Source organism: Schistocerca cancellata, chromosome 4 (assembly GCF_023864275.1).
Source record: "Schistocerca cancellata isolate TAMUIC-IGC-003103 chromosome 4, iqSchCanc2.1, whole genome shotgun sequence".
NCBI lineage: Eukaryota > Metazoa > Arthropoda > Insecta > Orthoptera > Acrididae > Schistocerca > Schistocerca cancellata.
Window position 1 is genome coordinate 317,009,040 of NC_064629.1, and position 18,953 is coordinate 317,027,992.

Sequence of the window (18,953 nt, forward strand, 5' to 3'; positions counted from 1 at the left end):
TTACTGTTGAGATGGCTAGTCACTCTTGACTACATTATTTTCTCAAAAATTTTTGAAAATGCTGTAAGCAAGGATACTGGCTGGTAATTATTGACATCTGTGGTTTCCCGCTTTTTGTAGAGAGGCCTGACAATGGCATATTTTAACCTGTCTGGAAAAATACCCTGAGTCAGTGATGCATTACGTATGTGACTCAAAACATCAGTTGTAGTAGCTCCACATTGCTTTAATAACTCGTTAGAGATGTCATCTACTCCAACACAACATTTATTTTTCAAAGATTTAAAAATTTTCCTTATTTCACAACAGGTTGTTAGTTAAACATAATATGACTAAAATTTTTCAAAACTGACTCTTCCATGTACTGCCTGGCTTTTTCTTTTGAACTATTCTCGCCAATTTTTCTCCTACACTTAAGAAGAACTTAAATTGTTAAATACATTGGCTACCTGTGTACTGTTCGTTAAGATGGTCTCATTCTCTTTAACAGTAATACTGCCTACCCCAGTGGTTACTTTTCCTGTCTCCCTTCTAATAAAATTCCATATTGATTTGATTTCATTGCTGGAGTTGTTAATTTCTTCTCTAACATAGATATTTCTTGATTTCCTTCCAACTTTTCTCAGTATGTTACAATAATTTTTATAGTGCAAAACTACTTCTGGGTCTTTACTAGTTCTTGCTATCTCATGCAGTTTTCTTTTTCTTTCTGAAGACACTTTAATACCTGTAGTAATCCATGGTTTCTTTGAAAAGTTTGTGGTGTTACATTTAGTAATTTTCTTTGGAAAACTATGTTCAAAAAGGGATATAAATTTATCAAGAAATATGCTGCATTTATTATTAGCATTTAGCTCATTATATACATCTTGCCAGTTTACATTTCCTAAACTTTCTCTAAAGTGATCTATAGATATCGAGTTGAGCACCCTCACACATTTACTTAATGGTTTCTGAAATGTATGCCCTGTTAGGTTTTGTAAGTTAATCAGATGTGCATCATCATCAGATAATCCATTTACCACAGGGAAAGCATTTATTTGTTCTACATCCTCTTGCTGTACAAATACATTATCTATTAGAGTACTACTGTCCTGAGCTATACGTGTAGGGAAATTGTTCACTGATTCTAAGTTATATGTTGTTAAAAACACTTCTAGTTCACTTTTCCTATCAGAATTGCTTAGAAATTTAACATTGAAATCACCACAGATTAATAACTTTTTCTTTTGGTCTGACAGACATCATAATAGGGAGTCAAACTTTTTTATGAATGGCTCACAATCTCCTAGTGGAGACCTGTACACTATTGCTAATATCAACACAACATTATGTAGCTGAAGTTCACATGCACATACCTCAAAGTGCTAATCAACACAAAATTTGCTTACTTCAACAGTTCTGTATTTATACCTTTGTTTTATAAAAATGACAAGTCCTCCTTTATCCATACTAGATCTACAAGTGTAAGATGCTAAATTATGCCCATTTATTTTCCATCCGCACTGTTACGTGGTGCTCAGACAGACAAAGTATATCAATCTCATTCTTATTTTTGAGGTCATCTAAACACATTATCAGCTCATCTACTTTATTTTTTATTCCCCTGATATTTTGGTGAAGTAAGTTGATACCACCCTTAGCTTTATTCCTATTTGCTGTGCATGAAGTTTCTATTCTTCTATTTTTCTTGGTTGTTGTCCGTCTGGACTTTGGCTTTAACCTAAAAAACCTGTCTGCCTGGTCCCAATAACCACAGGGATCACCCCTTTTGTGACTGTGGCCTTCCTTACAGTATCTGCTAATAGAGAACCTAACTTATCTTTCCCCTTCCTATCAAGGTGCAGGCCCTGTGTTGTGTAACCCCACCTACCAACAGCATCAACTGGAACAACACTCATGTGAGACTTTGCCAGTGTCTGGAGCATCCCGTTCAGCTCAGTGTTAACATGCCTTACAGCAGTGTTTACCCATGGCTCAGCATGGCGCTGAAAGACCTCCACAAACCCCACATTTGTGCGCCCAGTTTCTGCTCCTATTTTATCCAGGTCACTCCTAATGCTATATCTCGGATTCATAGCCAGGCTGTTTCCTGCTCCCCCAACTATAATTACCTGATCTTACTTCTCAAATTCCTTGCATAGCTGACCTAAGTTTTCTGTCACCTGGCTAAGGCTAGAACTTAGTTTCACAAAACTTGTGACCTGGTACTCTGTCCCTAATTTCTCCTGAAGCTGTTGGCCCACACCCCTCCCATGACTGCTACCTATAAGCAGAATTCTTCTTTTCCTATTCTGGTTTGTTCCCGACCTGTCTTTTTCTTTAAGCTAGTATTCTGCTTCAACCTACATTCAACTACATCTGAATGAGGCCCTTCCTCCACTACTTCAGATAGCAAGCCAAACTGATTTGCTAACTGAATTTCGGAAGGTTTATCAATTGTTTCCCTTTTTCGCCCTTTGCTTGCTACCATTTCCCAGCGCCCAGAGTCTTTTCCTCCCTTAGCTTACATAATCCCAAATTAGTGATTTCTAATTTAGCCTTAAGGGCACAAATATTTGCCTCCTGTTCCGCAATTTTTCTGTCCTTTCTACATAACCTACACTGCCATGGAAGAGCCTCATTATCTTCCCTCGTTTCCTCTCCAATGCACTTGCCCCAATGAAACCACAACCTACATACTATAGAGAACATCCCCTCTTTCAAATTTCTACGGCAACCACCACACTTGTCACACATGGTCTGACAATAAAACGTAGCACAAAAGCGGAAAATAACTTCAACACAATAGTTTCATAACCTGTAGCCTACTAATACAGAACTGAACAATAATGTAAACAAACTTATAAACTTGCTTCAGAAACTTTTAATTAACCACACCAATTCTGGATGAGAGACATGAATTAATTTAACTTTGAAGCGCTAAGTCTAGTTAAAACAAGTATCTATGCTCATACGCAATTTACGCCTAAATATGTAAACAAACACGCGACTGCTGGCCTTTACAAAATACTTCCTTTTTGATGTAATTACGTTTAGAAAAGCGAAACCTTCAATAGATAAGAAGTAAATGCACTAGTCTAAAATGTAATATTAATTAAATTAGCTCTTATTTCAACATTAATCGCATAACTTAGTGAGAGTTTCATACACGCGAGTCCACCTGGCTGATGCAGATAGTTATTGATAACTCAAGACTACCACAGCTAGGGAAATGAGTGATAGCTTGACTGAGACCTACATTCCAAGATAGAAAACTTAAATGAATTTCAAAATAAAAGTGCATCTTCAGATGCTACTCAATAATGAATTATTGTAAAATGTGTATACACTTCATTTCATTATATCTCTTTAATTGAATTAATTTATTTTCATTTCCCTTTAAAACAAGAGACCAATGTTATACTATTTGCACAGTGATGAAATGTCTGGTGCCAGTATGCTGCGATATGATGGTGTATTCTGTCTGCACGTTTTCCCTGGTATGCCCACACATTTCAGTACACAGACAGCAGTGCGCTCACATGCAAATCACAAGGAGTTATGTAGTTAAAATTACCAAATATGCAGCAACCACATGGAGCTCACCATTCACAAGTTATGTAGTTGTCACTATATTATAACGTACTTGACAATAACACTACCAGTGGCACATTGCAAGCCTTCTGTTCAGCAAATGTCTGATTCACTGAATCAGAGTTTCATTGCCTTGCCAAATTATATTCAGTTGCTAGGTCCCCAAATCTATGAAATGCTGTTGATGCCTTCTACATGAAAGACACACTTTATCATGAGCCACAATCCTGAATGACTATTTTTTTTTCAGCTACAGTCCCTGGAAGAGTATAAAGGATAACTACACACTTAGGTAGAAATAAGTTGAACTTTTAAGCCATACATCTTATTCAAGAGGAACAATGGTTCAAGCGTATTGTCTTCAAAGATTGAAGCCTTAATTGCTTTCAAGTATTAACTAAATCTGTTCTGATATTATTATGGTATTATTGATAAACTACGTGCATATCTCTGTGACACATCATCATTCATATTTGAGTATTTCCATACAAACCCAAATGTTTCATCTAAAATCTACACAGTTTAGTATCAGGTTTTTCAAGTTTCCAATGACAAATAAAAATACCTTCAATAGATCTTCTGAACCGACATTCGTCACTTCATACTGGGTTCGATGATAAAATTATTTCTTCTTTTTAGTGTGCACCCCTGAAAATTCTGAATCAATATTACTTTCACTAGCAATAACTTTAGGTACAGGGAGAGCTGTGTTCGAATTTTTGGTGCAGATATTTTAAGTAATTTAATAAGTTCTTGCTCTGCCGCACCTCAGCATCAGTGGTAGTAGTTTATGCTTGTAACAATTGGTTTCTATAATCTATTGTTACCAACAACTTTACGAAAATTGATGTCATGATTAATCACTTGAAACATCTCACATAATCCAAAACACACCACAGCATAGAATGTTTTCCAGCTGACAAATTTAAATTGCTGAGAGTTTCACTAGCAAACTCTGTCTTCCCCAGGTGAACATCAGTTGGTCTTACATTGTGAACCTCAGCACTCCAGCAAGTAGCAGACATTCAGTATAAAAGATAACTAACATACTGGTCCAGAATTTACCTCTGCTGTGGACTGTTGGAGAATATGCTGTAAAGAAATTGAGTTATTATGAAGAAAATATCTGCTTCATGACAGCTCTCAACTGTGTGTAATTCACATTGTAATAAATGAGTAACTGATGGAACTTTTGCTGAGATAACAAAATATGTGATACCACCTAAATTATGGCCAGATTTGAATTCATTTTCAATAGAAAATTATGTTATCCATACCTGTGGATGGGCGCCAAGTGTTCCAGTTGTCAGGCAAAATATTGGCATAAATATATTTTATCATTTATATATTGGTATGTTGACATACTGCAAGGATACCTATGAAGATACGTTTGCATATAATTAACAGCAAAGGTTCTAAAAAACAGAACTACATTGTTCATAATTATTTTCGCCATACTATTTTAAATGCAGACAAAAACATGTGTTACTATATATATGTTTCATTTTTATAATGTTTTTATGTAACCAACACACAGTACGACAAGGAGTTTGCAGGTTGAATATTGTGGACATTTTAAAAGTATTACAATGGCTCCACCTTTAAAAACCTTTAAGGAATTATATATTCATAAAATATATTTAGTAAATTAAGAATGTTGTAGAATATAAAACTGGAAGTCATACTAGTATTGTATTGACTCATAGGTAGTTCTGGCAGGTTTATGAAAAAATAGCATTTCTCATTTTATTGCCCCGTGGGAGTAACTGCATCAGACTGATTTTGGAGATGATAGCTTAAAGATGAGTGAAGACCATTGTCATATGGGACAATGTAGGTGGTGTTAAGTCATTTGTATCACTCTTGTGTACTGAATCTGTGAAACTGAATGTGGATCAGTTGTATGCGATTGCCACATTATTTGCATATTGAAAAAAATGTGCTTCATGATTTGTTGCCAAACATGCTGAAGCTAACCAATGATATTTAAACTATGCACTACATGAGAGCCTCTACACACTGACACTATCTAGAAATTGGGTGAAACTTTTAATGAACTGTATAGCATTACCTCCCTTAAAATTTGAAGTACATTGCTATAAAAATATTCTACACTAGTTTTAATGTTGTGAAGAGAATGAACAGATTTCTAATTGATACAGTAAGTGAGAGGCAATATAAGTGGGTGTTCTTGCCAGGAATGTAGACGTTTTTGACTGAGGCATGATGAATTTTCTGAGTACAGGCAAACATCACCAGAATATGTACGTATATCTATGATGCACATAACAAAATTCACTGAAGGAACATGTATCTTTGATTGAAGATTGTAAAAGAATTTTACTTGTAGACACAACACAAGTAAATGATAAACAAGAAACTACAATTATGAAAAGTATAGATTGTTACTCACAGTAAATGTGACACATAAAGTTGCACACATGCATAACAAAAAGATGTTTACACATTAAGGATAGTTCCAGAGTGTTCTTCAGAGAAGAAAGGGAAACAAACACATTCACACACAAGGCACATCTAATCCACAGGCGACCAGTACTTCCAGCTTCTCTGGCCAGACTGCCAATCAAGAAACAACGTGACAACTTGCGCATGAGACTACAGAACAAAAAGCAAGTAAAGTGCTAAGACTTTACAAAAGTCAGTTCTCTTTGGAACAAAGTACTTTATAATAATGTTAAAATGAATGAAACTAAAGAAACAGGAAGTGAAGCTCCAGGTTTTCTTAGATGTAGGCCAAGATATTTTTGACAATTCATATGATGTGCAAGCTGAGAGAAAATGTGATCGGAATGACATGCTAACAATAATATTAGGAAAATTGGAGGGATGCAAACAGAAATAAAGCTAATAGGGACCAAATGAAATGAAACACCAACTCTTTAAAAACATAACTACAAGGTATAGTGTAAAAAAAAAAAAAAAAAAAAAAAAAAAAACTGTGACCACTTATGTTTGAAAATAAGTAAAATCCACTTTGGAGGCTAACAGTGAAGAAGCAAGCAACCAACCTCTGAAGTAAATAATTCTTTCAATGGTATCGTAAATAGAATTAGCAGCATAAAAAATGGTTCAAATGGCTCTGAGCACTATGGGACTTAACATCTTAGGTCATCAGTCCCCTAGAACTTAGAACTACTTAAACCTAACTAACCTAAGGACATCACACAACACCCAGCCATCACGAGGCAGAGAAAATCCCCGACCCCGCAGGGAATCGAACCCGGGAACCCGGGCGTGGGAAGCGAGAACGCTACCGCACGACCACGAGATGTGGGCTTAGCAGCATACTTAGTCCAGTTACTGAAGAGCAACATTCAGATGTACAAACTAGTTCTGCTCTTGTTGTGTAAGAAAATACTGGTAACACAGCCCCACCAAATATGGTCTTGTCTCTGTTGCACGAAGTAGAAAAGCTGCTGTTTACACTTATAGAACTGTCGAGAAAACTACTTTCAAGGACAAATGTAAAATCATAGAAGATCTATATACTGGAAAAGTGTACATCATAAACAATGATGCCCATTTTATCCAAGAAATTCAATAATATAATTTTATTTGTTTGAAGTTTTTGTGCAAATTGTAGCTTCAGTGATGTATCAACAAAGCTAAAAATTGCAATCTGGAAAATTCAATTTCAAATAGGTATTTATAGTCACATATTTGACACAGATTAACAAAAAACACAGCTTAAAGATGGTTTAGATATTTTTCTTGGCAGTGTGCTGTTTTTCCACTGAATACAGTGGGGGTACAATTGAAGCTTTTCAGTGATACAGAAGCAGTGTCTGACTTAGCTGAAAACCAAGAGAGTAATGTTCAGGAACTGTAGCAGCAAAGCACTGAGTTGATCACGAGTTTGTGATACAGGCTTAGCTAGCCCGTGGCAATGATCCTTTTGCAAAATTTCTTCAAAAGTCTTGAACCGTTGTTCTACATGTCTTGGCTTGTCATCTTTATACCTTTTTGCAACTGTCTCTCACTATCAATCTATTGTCTTCTTTTTACTAGTCTAATAATCATGCTGTAGTGATGCAGTGGCAAATAATCTCACAGCAATGATTAAGTATTTGCAGCTGAAAATGGGACTGGAGATGTGAAAGGAAAAATAAGATTTACAACTGTTTATGCTGGAAAAACATTCAAAAATAAGATAACATTATTTACGGTTCTGAGATTATTCCTGAGTGTCTGATATGACATTTACAAAAAATTATGTTGAAAGTATGAAACTCCACTTGCTTGTTTCTGAACATAATTTAATTTTGATCTTTATTATGCAAACTATGGTATGCTTTTTTATGTTACTGTTGTTTACAATGTGTTTAAGATGTGGTGAGTGTAACATTAAATATGATAATGACATTAACAAATGAACAATAGTCAGAAAATGGACAGTCAGTATTCTGTGATATATCTCTGCTGTGTGTTTGTTCTTTGAAGTCTATTCTACAGCTTATTGTTTAAGGGTGTAATTCTCTGTCATTCTAGATTCAAATTAAGTACTTTGTTTTTATGATGTATCTGAGAATATATCATCTACCCTAAAGTGGGGACCCCAAGTTTGAGTGAATTTGTTTCTATTCCCATAAGTGTACTTTAGCACTCTTGTACCATGGCTAATCTGGCACTCACTGTGATGATGGAACAGCAAGGTTTGCTGATATTCAGCTCTGCTCCTTATCTTTCTGCCCCTGCAGTTCTCAACAATATTTCTGATGGTGACAGTGGTTTGACATTGGGAAACAAAAATTCTGACTTTCTGGCCAACTTGACTTTAGTTGTGATTCACTTAGAAAGAGGCCACTTTCCAGCTTCATGGCTCTGTTTCTGATGTCAACAGATTTGCTACAGTTATATACCAGGTAGAAATGAATTTCATTGAACAACTGGATGATATTTTACCAAAACATGCTTTTGGGATGTTTAAGATACTGTTTACTGTGTTTCTTGGTACCACTGAAATCACATCTGAGTTAAAATGTGGATAGTGAATGTGGGGCTGTGGGTTCCCCATCAAAAATGCTGCATTATCTTTGCACTTTGGTGGGGGCAGAACTTATTTCAGAGCAATCAGTGAAACTTTTTAGGCTGCAGTGATTACTTCAATATGTGTGTGCAGTACTACCCACTTTCTCTAAACTTTTAGTTGATGATTTAGCAAAGGTTGTGGTTACAGTAGCAATCAATAGTGCTAGTAATAGTAAATCATGCACTCCTTAAACAAGGTTATGGAGGATGACACTGAACTGCACATGCTTGGTGAGTGTGGTCCATACTCAAGGATTGTGCATACTTATGGATTGCAAGAGAGTCACCTAAGGGCACAAATTTATGTGAATTGACTAGGCTCAATGCTAAGTTTGACAACAGCAGCAGGATGAGAATAACTAAAGAGTATAAATAATCTCCTCGCCACAGTGAATGGTGTTGGTACAACAGGCATTTTCCTGAGGGGCAAGGCAATGTACAGTGGCCTGCAATTTCCCAAATGTGGACTTGGACATGTATACACTGGTGTCCAAAATTAAAGCAACAAACTGCTGTTTCACTGTTCTGTGTCTAATTCAAGATATTATCATACAAAAAGTCAACAGAAGTCCATACAATCATATTTAACACAGAAGGTGGCATTCTGGTCTACGGACAACCATGACAATGATGATGTCAGGGTGCCTGCGAAATGGGGTACTGTTTCCTTGGTGGTCCCTTACCCACAATTGATATGTACACCATCACAGATGGTGCAGTTTGGCACAGAGATAATGCCTACTAGACTCTATGCAGTGGAGAGTCATAGGAAGAATGGATGCAGGACAGTCGCAAACTCATGGGGCCCACTGAATTAAGGTGAATGATACTGTTGTTTCTCACATGTACTTACAGTTTATGGAGACTGAAACTGTATCCCAAAGATCAGGGGAGGGCCAACCATTTGTGACATCAGAAAGAGAGGACCACGATTTGGCTGTAAGGGCATGACAGTACCGCCTTATTACTGCACAGCAACTGACATCTGACCCCACAAGGTACACTGGACATGTTGTATCAAGGCAAACTGTGTACAGAAGCCTTCAGCAGAGTGGCCTTTATTGACAGAGCCCTGCTGTATGTGTACTTCTAATGCACCTTCATGGATGGGAAGGTCAGCATGTTACCTGGACAGTTGAACTGTGGGCCAATGTTCTTTTCACACATAAGTCCCAGTTTGGTCTGTAGAGGGATTCTTGGTGAATTTGAATCCGGTTTGAATGTGGAACTCAATTTTGAGGACCAAACATTGTGGAAAAAGACCAGTATTGAGGACGGTCCCTAATAGTTTGCACAGGGATTATGTTAAAACCACACGAACATCTCTTCACAAAACTGTATGGGTGAATTGGCAAGGTTTAACTTCTGTCAGCTATTGTGACAAGATCTTGGGACATCATGTGTAGTTACTGTGAGGTGCCGTGGTCCCTGACTTCCTACTGACGGATGATAATACTTGACCTCATAGAGAATATGCAAGTGATGTTTTCTTTGAAATGAAAGATATTGCACACGTTGTGAGGCGTGCTCACTCTCCCAATTAGAATCCCATAGAACATGTCTGGAATGCACAGGCAGATGGGATGCATCACGTCAGCCTCCACTGACCACTGTCCAAGACTTGCTAGCAGTTCTGCAGGAGGAACAGGTGATATTGGCTGAACATGAGATTGATGTAGTCTCTCTTAGCATGTCCCATCAATGTCATGCTTGTATTGATACCAGAGGTGGTTACACCTCATACTGAGCGCATTAACCAATTGTCAGAAAGTGTGCACAAATCAGCAGTGAACAACTGCCAAATTCAAGCATTTGGCAGGAAATGTGTGACACTGGATTTGGAACAAGATTTTTCACCAACATCATTCTTTTTGATGGCAGAGGTTCTGAGGCGTATCCTAGGTGCCAATTTTCTGTCTTATTTTTTCCTAGCACCACACTTATGTAACAGTCAACTGATACGTGTTACACTTGCAGCTAGGCTTGCAATCACAATGGACCATGTTATGTGCAATGCCTCCAATACAGAATGCATGATGATATCTCTGACTCCTGTGTCTTCTGTGAAATGGAAAGTTGTCACATTTACTCCTTTGTCACATTACAGAATGCACTTGCATGTGTCATGCAAGAAGGTTTCTCCATATATATCTCATGATTCTACAGAAGTAGCTGCATCAGCCATAGAATGTGTGGTGTTGGGACAAAGTGTGAGCAGGTTGTGGTTTTGTACCAACTGGGACAAGAAGAGGCGGATTTGTTGGACAAACACAATGAAGTTCTAAGGTGACATGTTGTGTACAGGCAGAGATATGTGGCTAGTGTATGGATGCTGCACCTCCACTGGTGGACCTGTCCCTTCCCCCTCTTCCCTCCTCCAAGGTCATACCAGTAGCCAACGACTTCACACAAATGGCTCTACAAAACTTTGTGGTACTAATGGAACCTATTGTGACAAAAGGGTGATATAAACACTGCATAATGTATCACATCCACACCACACACACAGCCTGTTGTGAGCACACCAAGAAAGTTGCCTTCAGAAAAGTTAAAGTGTGCTAAAGTGGTGTTTCATGAAATGTTAGTAAATGGGGTGGTTTCACACTCACATAGTATGTAGGCTGCACTGTTGGAAATGGTTAAGAAAAATGATTTATCCTTGGATTTTAAGGAATTATAGGGTCCTACAGTTTAGAACAATCTCTCACAGACAGCCTGTTCTGAATATCTTAGACTTTAAATGTAACCTGAATGGTGCTACTGTTTTCATTGTGGTAGACTGTGCTAAAGCATTTGCACAAATACCCGTGTCCAAGATGGACAAGCCCAAGTCTGATGTTATGACTGAGTTCAGTTTCTTTTAGCATAACACCATACCTTTAATACTTCAGAACACTGCCCAGACAAGACAGCATTTCATGGATGAGTTGCTACAGGGTGATGACTGTGTATTCTGCTATGTTGACTATGTTTTGATTATCTCAAGGAATATGAACGAGCATGTCTCCCATTTGAATGAGATTATGTAAAGCTGAAATGACTATAACATATGAATTAACAAGGGCAAATACATGTTTGGCAAAGGTGAGGTCCCCTTTCTAAGGTACCAAACATAGTTTCCTGAACTGGCAAACTTCGTAACCCTGAAAAGGTCTCAGTTATTTTGAATGTGCCCTAACAATTACATACAAAGACCTTCTTAGATGTCTAGGCAATGATAAATTATTATTGATGACATTTACCTCATTTGGCTGAGACTATTTCTCTAACCAATAATTTTTTGAAAACAGAAGACACTTAGGGAAGGAGGAAAGTGCCCTGAAATAGTGATGCATAAAAACCTTAGGAGGCTCATAAGATTACCCTGGCATCAGCTACACTTTTGGCACACCCTCTTTGTGGAGCTCCAGTGGCATTATCTGTGGATGTGAGTCATTCTACATTTGGAGATTTGTTGCAGCAATGTGTGATGGCAACATGGGATCCATTAACATTTTTTCCAAGAATCTCTCTCCGCAACAGTTGAGCTGGAGCGCTTATGATAGGTAGTTTCTAGTTATTTGCCTCAGAATGAAATATTTCTGCCAGCATCTAGAACTGCACGTGTTCTAGATTTTTAAGGAGCATAAACCCTTAACTGTGATTTTACAAAAAGTGTCTGAGCTAAACTCGCCCCACCACATACAGTATGCAGAATAAATTGCTCAACTATGCAGTGATATGAACCATGTTGCTGGCTACCAAATTTCATTGCTGATTGTCTGTCACATATCTGCATGGCCATCGTGATGGTTAAATGGGAGAAAGAGACTAGCACAAAGGAAATCAAATCTTTTTTTTTTTAAGTGCCCTTCGGACCCTGCTTCTGCTGGGCTATAGTTACAACAGGTGCAGTTTCATGGATCTCATATTCTGGTCTGGTACATCATGGCAAATGGTAAGGTGCAACCATTCATCCTAGCATGTTTGGGATGTGTAGTAATCAATGCTCTCCATGAATTGGTGAATCCTGGAATCAGTGCATGCTCCAGGCTAGTTTTGGATAAAGTTGTGTAGCTGGGTATCAAGCAAGATTATCAGTGGTGAGTCTGTTGTTACCCACAATGCCAAAGGCACAAGATCAGTCACCATAAATCAGCCCCCAATGGATGCATTTCCACCTCCATCTGTTAGAGTTGCACATGTGGATGTAGACATTATTGGTCTCCTCTCTTCTTCTTCTGATGAGTTCTATTTTGTCATAACTGTGACTGACATATTTACATGTGGCCAGAGGCAAATCCCATGCAGAATATTTCTGTGATTTTTGTTGACTGACAGTTGTGTCTTCTTAGTTTTCAAGATTTGGTATTCCTGAAATCATAGTTTCTGCCAGAGGTAGGCAGTTAGAGCTGCCAGCTGTTTGACAAGCCCACATGTATAATGCTTCAACTTACCCCTCCCCATATGGTACAGGCATTTTTCTACCCAAAGGAATTGTTCACTACTCAATTTGTGTGAGTAACGGATGACACAGTCAACCTACATCTCTTTTCCTTGTACAGTGGTCTGTTTCTTGTCATTGATAAAAATGATAAGACATTTATTGTAGATGGGAATTGGAAGAGGCACACTGTTCCAGTTAAATGTTTGAAACTGTCATTGTTTGATGTGCTTTGGTCTCAAGAGCACCATCCATCATAATGCCTTTCTCTCACAGTAGCATCACAGCAGTAATGGAGCTTACCTAGCTTGAAAAAATCTCATTTTCATATTTCTGAAATATTTTTTCCATTTATCAAGACACTAGATGTTTTTGTGTTACTAACAAAAGCTACCTGTAATCCAAACGAACAGTAAAATTTTTTCATCTGACTTCTTCTTATGTAAAAATCCAAATTTCTTTTCTTAATGCACATAAGTTTCTCAAATATATTTAAGATCCATTACCTTTTACCTTCTGGGGTAGATAAGATATGCGTGAATGCACTTTTTGTATAAAACACTTTATTTGCAAATATAGAGAGGCAGAGAACCACACACTTAAGCAATAAGCAGTAGAATGGACTGCATGTAAACACACACCAGAGGAATGTCACACTACACTGACTGTCCATTACTCAACTATCATTCATTTATTAACTTCTCAGACATATTTTATGTTGCACTCACTGTATCAGACCCTGCACCCCACCCCCGTTTTTCAGTGAGTTAGCAAGAAGAAGATTTAATTCATGTTAACAGAGAATCCAAGGGCACCACATACCCACAGAAAAGAACAGTTATCTACCAGAGTGCATTTCAAGCATTAGTGTGGTAGGAAGAATGGAAAAAAGGGAAGAAGATCTATCAAGATGCCATTTGGGATGAATATGCCACAACATGTCCTCAACAGTGAACATATCAACATCAAACAATGACAGTTTCAAACAGTTAACTGAAACATTGTGCCTCTTCCAATTTCCGTCAACAATAAACGTCTTATCATTTTTATCAATTACAAGAAACAGACCACTGTACAGGGAAAAGAGATGTAGGTTGACTGTGTCATCACTCACCCACACAAAACAAGTAGTGAACAATTCCTTTTGGTAGAAAAATGTCTGTGCCATATGGGGAGGGGTAAGATGAAACATTTACATGTGGGCTTGTCAAACAGCTGGCAGCTCTAACTGCCTACCTCTGGCAGAAACTATGATTTCAGGAATACCAAATCTTGAAAACTAAGAAGACACAACTGTCAGTCAACAAAAATCACAGAAATGTTCTGCATGGGAATTGCCTCTGGCCACATGTAAATATGTCAGTCACAGTTATGACAAAATGGAACTCATCAGAAGAAGAAGAGAGGAGACCAATAATGTCTACATCCATATGTGCAATTCTAACAGATGGAGGTGGAAATGCATCCATTGGGGGCTGATTTATGGAGACTGATCTCGTGCCCTTGGCATTGTGGGTAACAACAGACTCACCACTGATAATCTTGCTAGATACCCAGCTACACAACTTTATCCAAAACTAGCCTGGAGCATGCACTGATTCCAGGATGCACCAATTTATGGAGAGCATTGATTACTACACATCCCCAAAATGCTGGGATGAATGGTTGCACCTTACCATTTGCCATGATGTACCAGACCAGAATATGAGATCCATGAAACTGCACCTGTTGTAACTATAGCTCAGCAGAAGCAGGGTCCGAAGGGCACTTAAAAAAAAAAAAGAATTGATTTCCTTTTTGCTAGTCTCTTTCTCCCAATTAACCATCACGATGGCCATGCAGATATGTGACAGACAATCAGCAATGAAATTTGGAAGCCAGCAACATAGTTCATATCACTGCATAGTTGAGCAGTGTATTCTGCATACTGTATGTGGTGGGGCGAGTTTAGCTCAGACACTTTTTGTAAAATCACAGTTAAGGGTTTATGCTCCTTAAAAATCTTGAACTCATGCCATTCTAGATGCTGGCAGAAATATTTCACTCTGAGGTAAATAACTAGAAACTACCTATCATAAGCTCTCCAGCACATCTGTTGTGGGGAGAGATTCTTGGAAAAAAATGTTGATGGATCACATGTTGCCATCACACATTGTTGCAACAAATTTCCTAATGTATAATGACTCGCATCCACAGATAATGCCACTGGAGCTCCACAAAGAGGGTGCGCCAAAAGTGTAGCTGATGCCAGGGTAATCTTATGAGCCTCCTAAGGTTTTTATGCATCACTATTTCAGGGCACTTTCCTCCTTCCCTAAGTGTCTTCTGTTTTCAAAAAATTATTGGTTAGAGAAATAGTCTCAGCCAAATGAGGTAAATGTCATCAATAATAATTTATCATTGCCTAGACATCTAAGAAGGTCTTTGTATGTAATTGTTAGGGCACATTCAAAATAACTGAGACCTTTTCAGGGTTACGAAGTTTGCCAGTTCAGGAAACTATGTTTGGTACCCTAGAAAGGGGACCTCACCTTTGCCAAACATGTATTTGCCCTTGTTAATTCATATGTTATAGTCATTTCAGCTTTACATAATCTCATTCAAATGGGAGACATGCTCGTTCATATTCCTTGAGATAATCAAAACATAGTCAACATAGCAGAATACACAGTCATCACCCTGTAGCAACTCATCCATGAAATGCTGTCTTGTCTGGGCAGTGTTCTGAAGTATTAAAGGTATGGTGTTATGCTAAAAGAAACTGAACTCAGTCATAACATCAGACTTGGGCTTGTCCATCTTGGACACGGGTATTTGTGCAAATGCTTTAGCACAGTCTACCACAATGAAAACAGTAGCACCATTCAGGTTACATTTAAAGTCTAAGATATTCAGAACAGGCTGTCTGTGAGAGATTGTTCTAAACTGTAGGACCCTATAATTCCTTAAAATCCAAGGATAAATCATTTTTCTTAACCATTTCCAACAGTGCAGCCTACATACTATGTGAGTGTGAAACCACCCCATTTACTAACATTTCATGAAACACCACTTTAGCACACTTTAACTTTTCTGAAGGCAACTTTCTTGGTGTGCTCACAACAGGCTGTGTGTGTGGTGTGGATGTGATACATTATGCAGTGTTTATATCACCCTTTTGTCACAATAGGTTCCATTAGTACCACAAAGTTTTGTAGAGCCATTTGTGTGAAGTCGTTGGCTACTGGTATGACCTTGGAGGAGGGAAGAGGGGGAAGGGACAGGTCCACCAGTGGAGGTGCAGCATCCATACACTAGCCACATATCTCTGCCTGTACACAACATGTCACCTTAGAACTTCATTGTGTTTGTCCAACAAATCCGCCTCTTCTTGTCCCAGTTGGTACAAAACCACAACCTGCTCACACTTTGTCCCAACACCACACATTCTATGGCTGATGCAGCTACTTCTGTAGAATCATGAGATATATATGGAGAAACCTTCTTGCATGACACATGCAAGTGCATTCTGTAATGTGACAAAGGAGTAAATGTGACAACTTTCCATTTCACAGAAGACACAGGAGTCAGAGATATCATCATGCATTCTGTATTGGAGGCATTGCACATAACATGGTCCATTGTGGTTGCAAGCCTAGCTGCAAGTGTAACACGTATCAGTTGACTGTTACATAAGTGTGGTGCTAGGAAAAAATAAGACAGAAAATTGGCACCTAGGATACGCCTCAGAACCTCTGCCATCAAAAAGAATGATGTTGGTGAAAAATCTTGTTCCAAATCCAGTGTCACACATTTCCTGCCAAATGCTTGAATTTGGCAGTTGTTCACTGCTGATTTGTGCACACTTTCTGACAATTGGTTAATGCGCTAAGTATGAGGTGTAACCACCTCTGGTATCAATACAAGCATGACATTGATGGGACATGCTAAGAGAGACTACATCAATCTCATGTTCAGCCAATATCACCTGTTCCTCCTGCAGAACTGCTAGCAAGTCTTGGACAGTGGTCAGTGGAGGCTGACGTGATGCATCCCATCTGCCTGTGCGTTCCAGACATGTTCTATGGGATTCTAATTGGGAGAGTGAGCATGCCACACAGCGTGTGCAATATCTTTCATTTCAAGGAATACATCACTTGCATATTCTCTATGAGGTCAAGTATTATCATCCATCAGTAGGAAGTCAGGGACCACGGCACCTCACAGTAACTACACATGATGTCCCAAGATCTTGTCACAATAGCTGACAGAAGTTAAACCTTGCCAATTCACCCATACAGTTTTGTGAAGAGATGTTCGTGTGGTTTTAACATAATCCCTGTGCAAACTATTAGGGACCGTCCTCAATTCTGGTCTTTTTCCACAATGTTTGGTCCTCAAAATTGAGTTCCACATTCAAACCGGATTCAAATTCACCAAGAATCCCTCTACAGACCAAACTGGGACTTATGTGTGAAAAGAACATTGGCCCACAGTTCAACTGTCCAGGTAACATGCTGACCTTCCCATCCATCCATCTGACAATAAAGGCCACTCTGCTGAAGGCTTCTGTACACAGTTTGCCTTGATACAACATGTCCAGTGTACCTTGCGGGGTCAGATGTCAGTTGCTGTGCAGTAATAAGGCGGTACTGTCATGCCCTTACAGCCAAATCGTGGTCCTCTCTTTCTGATGTCACAAATGGTTGGCCCTCCCCTGATCTTTGGGATACAGTTTCAGTCTCCATAAACTGTAAGTACATGTGAGAAACAACAGTATCATTCACCTTAATTCAGTGGGCCCCATGAGTTTGCGACTGTCCTGCATCCATTCTTCCTATGACTCTCCACTGCATAGAGTCTAGTAGGCATTATCTCTGTGCCAAACTGCACCATCTGTGATGGTGTACATATCAATTGTGGGTAAGGGACCACCAAGGAAACAGTACCCCATTTCGCAGGCACCCTGACATCATCGTTGTCATGGTTGTCCGTAGACCAGAATGCCACCTTCTGTGTTAAATATGATTGTATGGACTTCTGTTGACTTTTTGTATGATAATATCTTGAATTAGACACAGAACAGTGAAACAGCTGTTTGTTGCTTTAATTTTGGACACCAGTGTATACATGTCCAAGTCCACATTTGGGAAATTGCAGGCCACTGTACATTGCCTGTTGTACCAACACCATTCACTGTGGCGAGGAGATTATTTATATTCTTTAGTTATTCTCATCCTGCTGCTGTTGTCAAACTTAGCATTGAGCCTAGTCAATTCACATAAATTTGTGTCCTTAGGTGACTCTCTTGCAATCCTTTATCCGACTATTGTTCATTTGTTAATGTCATTATCATATTTAATGTTACACTCACATCTTAAACACATTGTAAACAACAGTAACATAAAAATAGCATACCACAGTTTGCATAATAAAGATCAAAATTAAATTATGTTCAGAAACAAGCAAGTGGAATTTCATATTTTCAACATAATTTTCGTAAATGTCATATCAGACAATCAGGAATAATCTCAGAACCGTATATAATGTTATCTTATTTTTGAATGTTTTTCCAGCATAAACAGTTGTAAATCTTATTTTTCCTTTCACTTCTCCAGTCCCATTTTCAGCTGCACATACTTAATAATTGCTGTGAGATTATTTGCCACTGCATCACTATAGCATGATTATTAGACTAGTAAAAAGAAGACAATAGATTGATAGTGAGAGACAGTTGCAAAAAGGTATAAAGATGACAAGTCAAGACATGTAGAACAACAGTTCAAGACTTTTGAAGAAATTTTGCAAAAGGATCATTGCCAGTTGCTAGCTAAGCCTGTATCACAAACTCATGATCAACTCAGTGCTTTGCTGCTACAGTTCCTGAACAGTACTCTCTTGGTTTTCAGCTAAGTCAGACACTGCT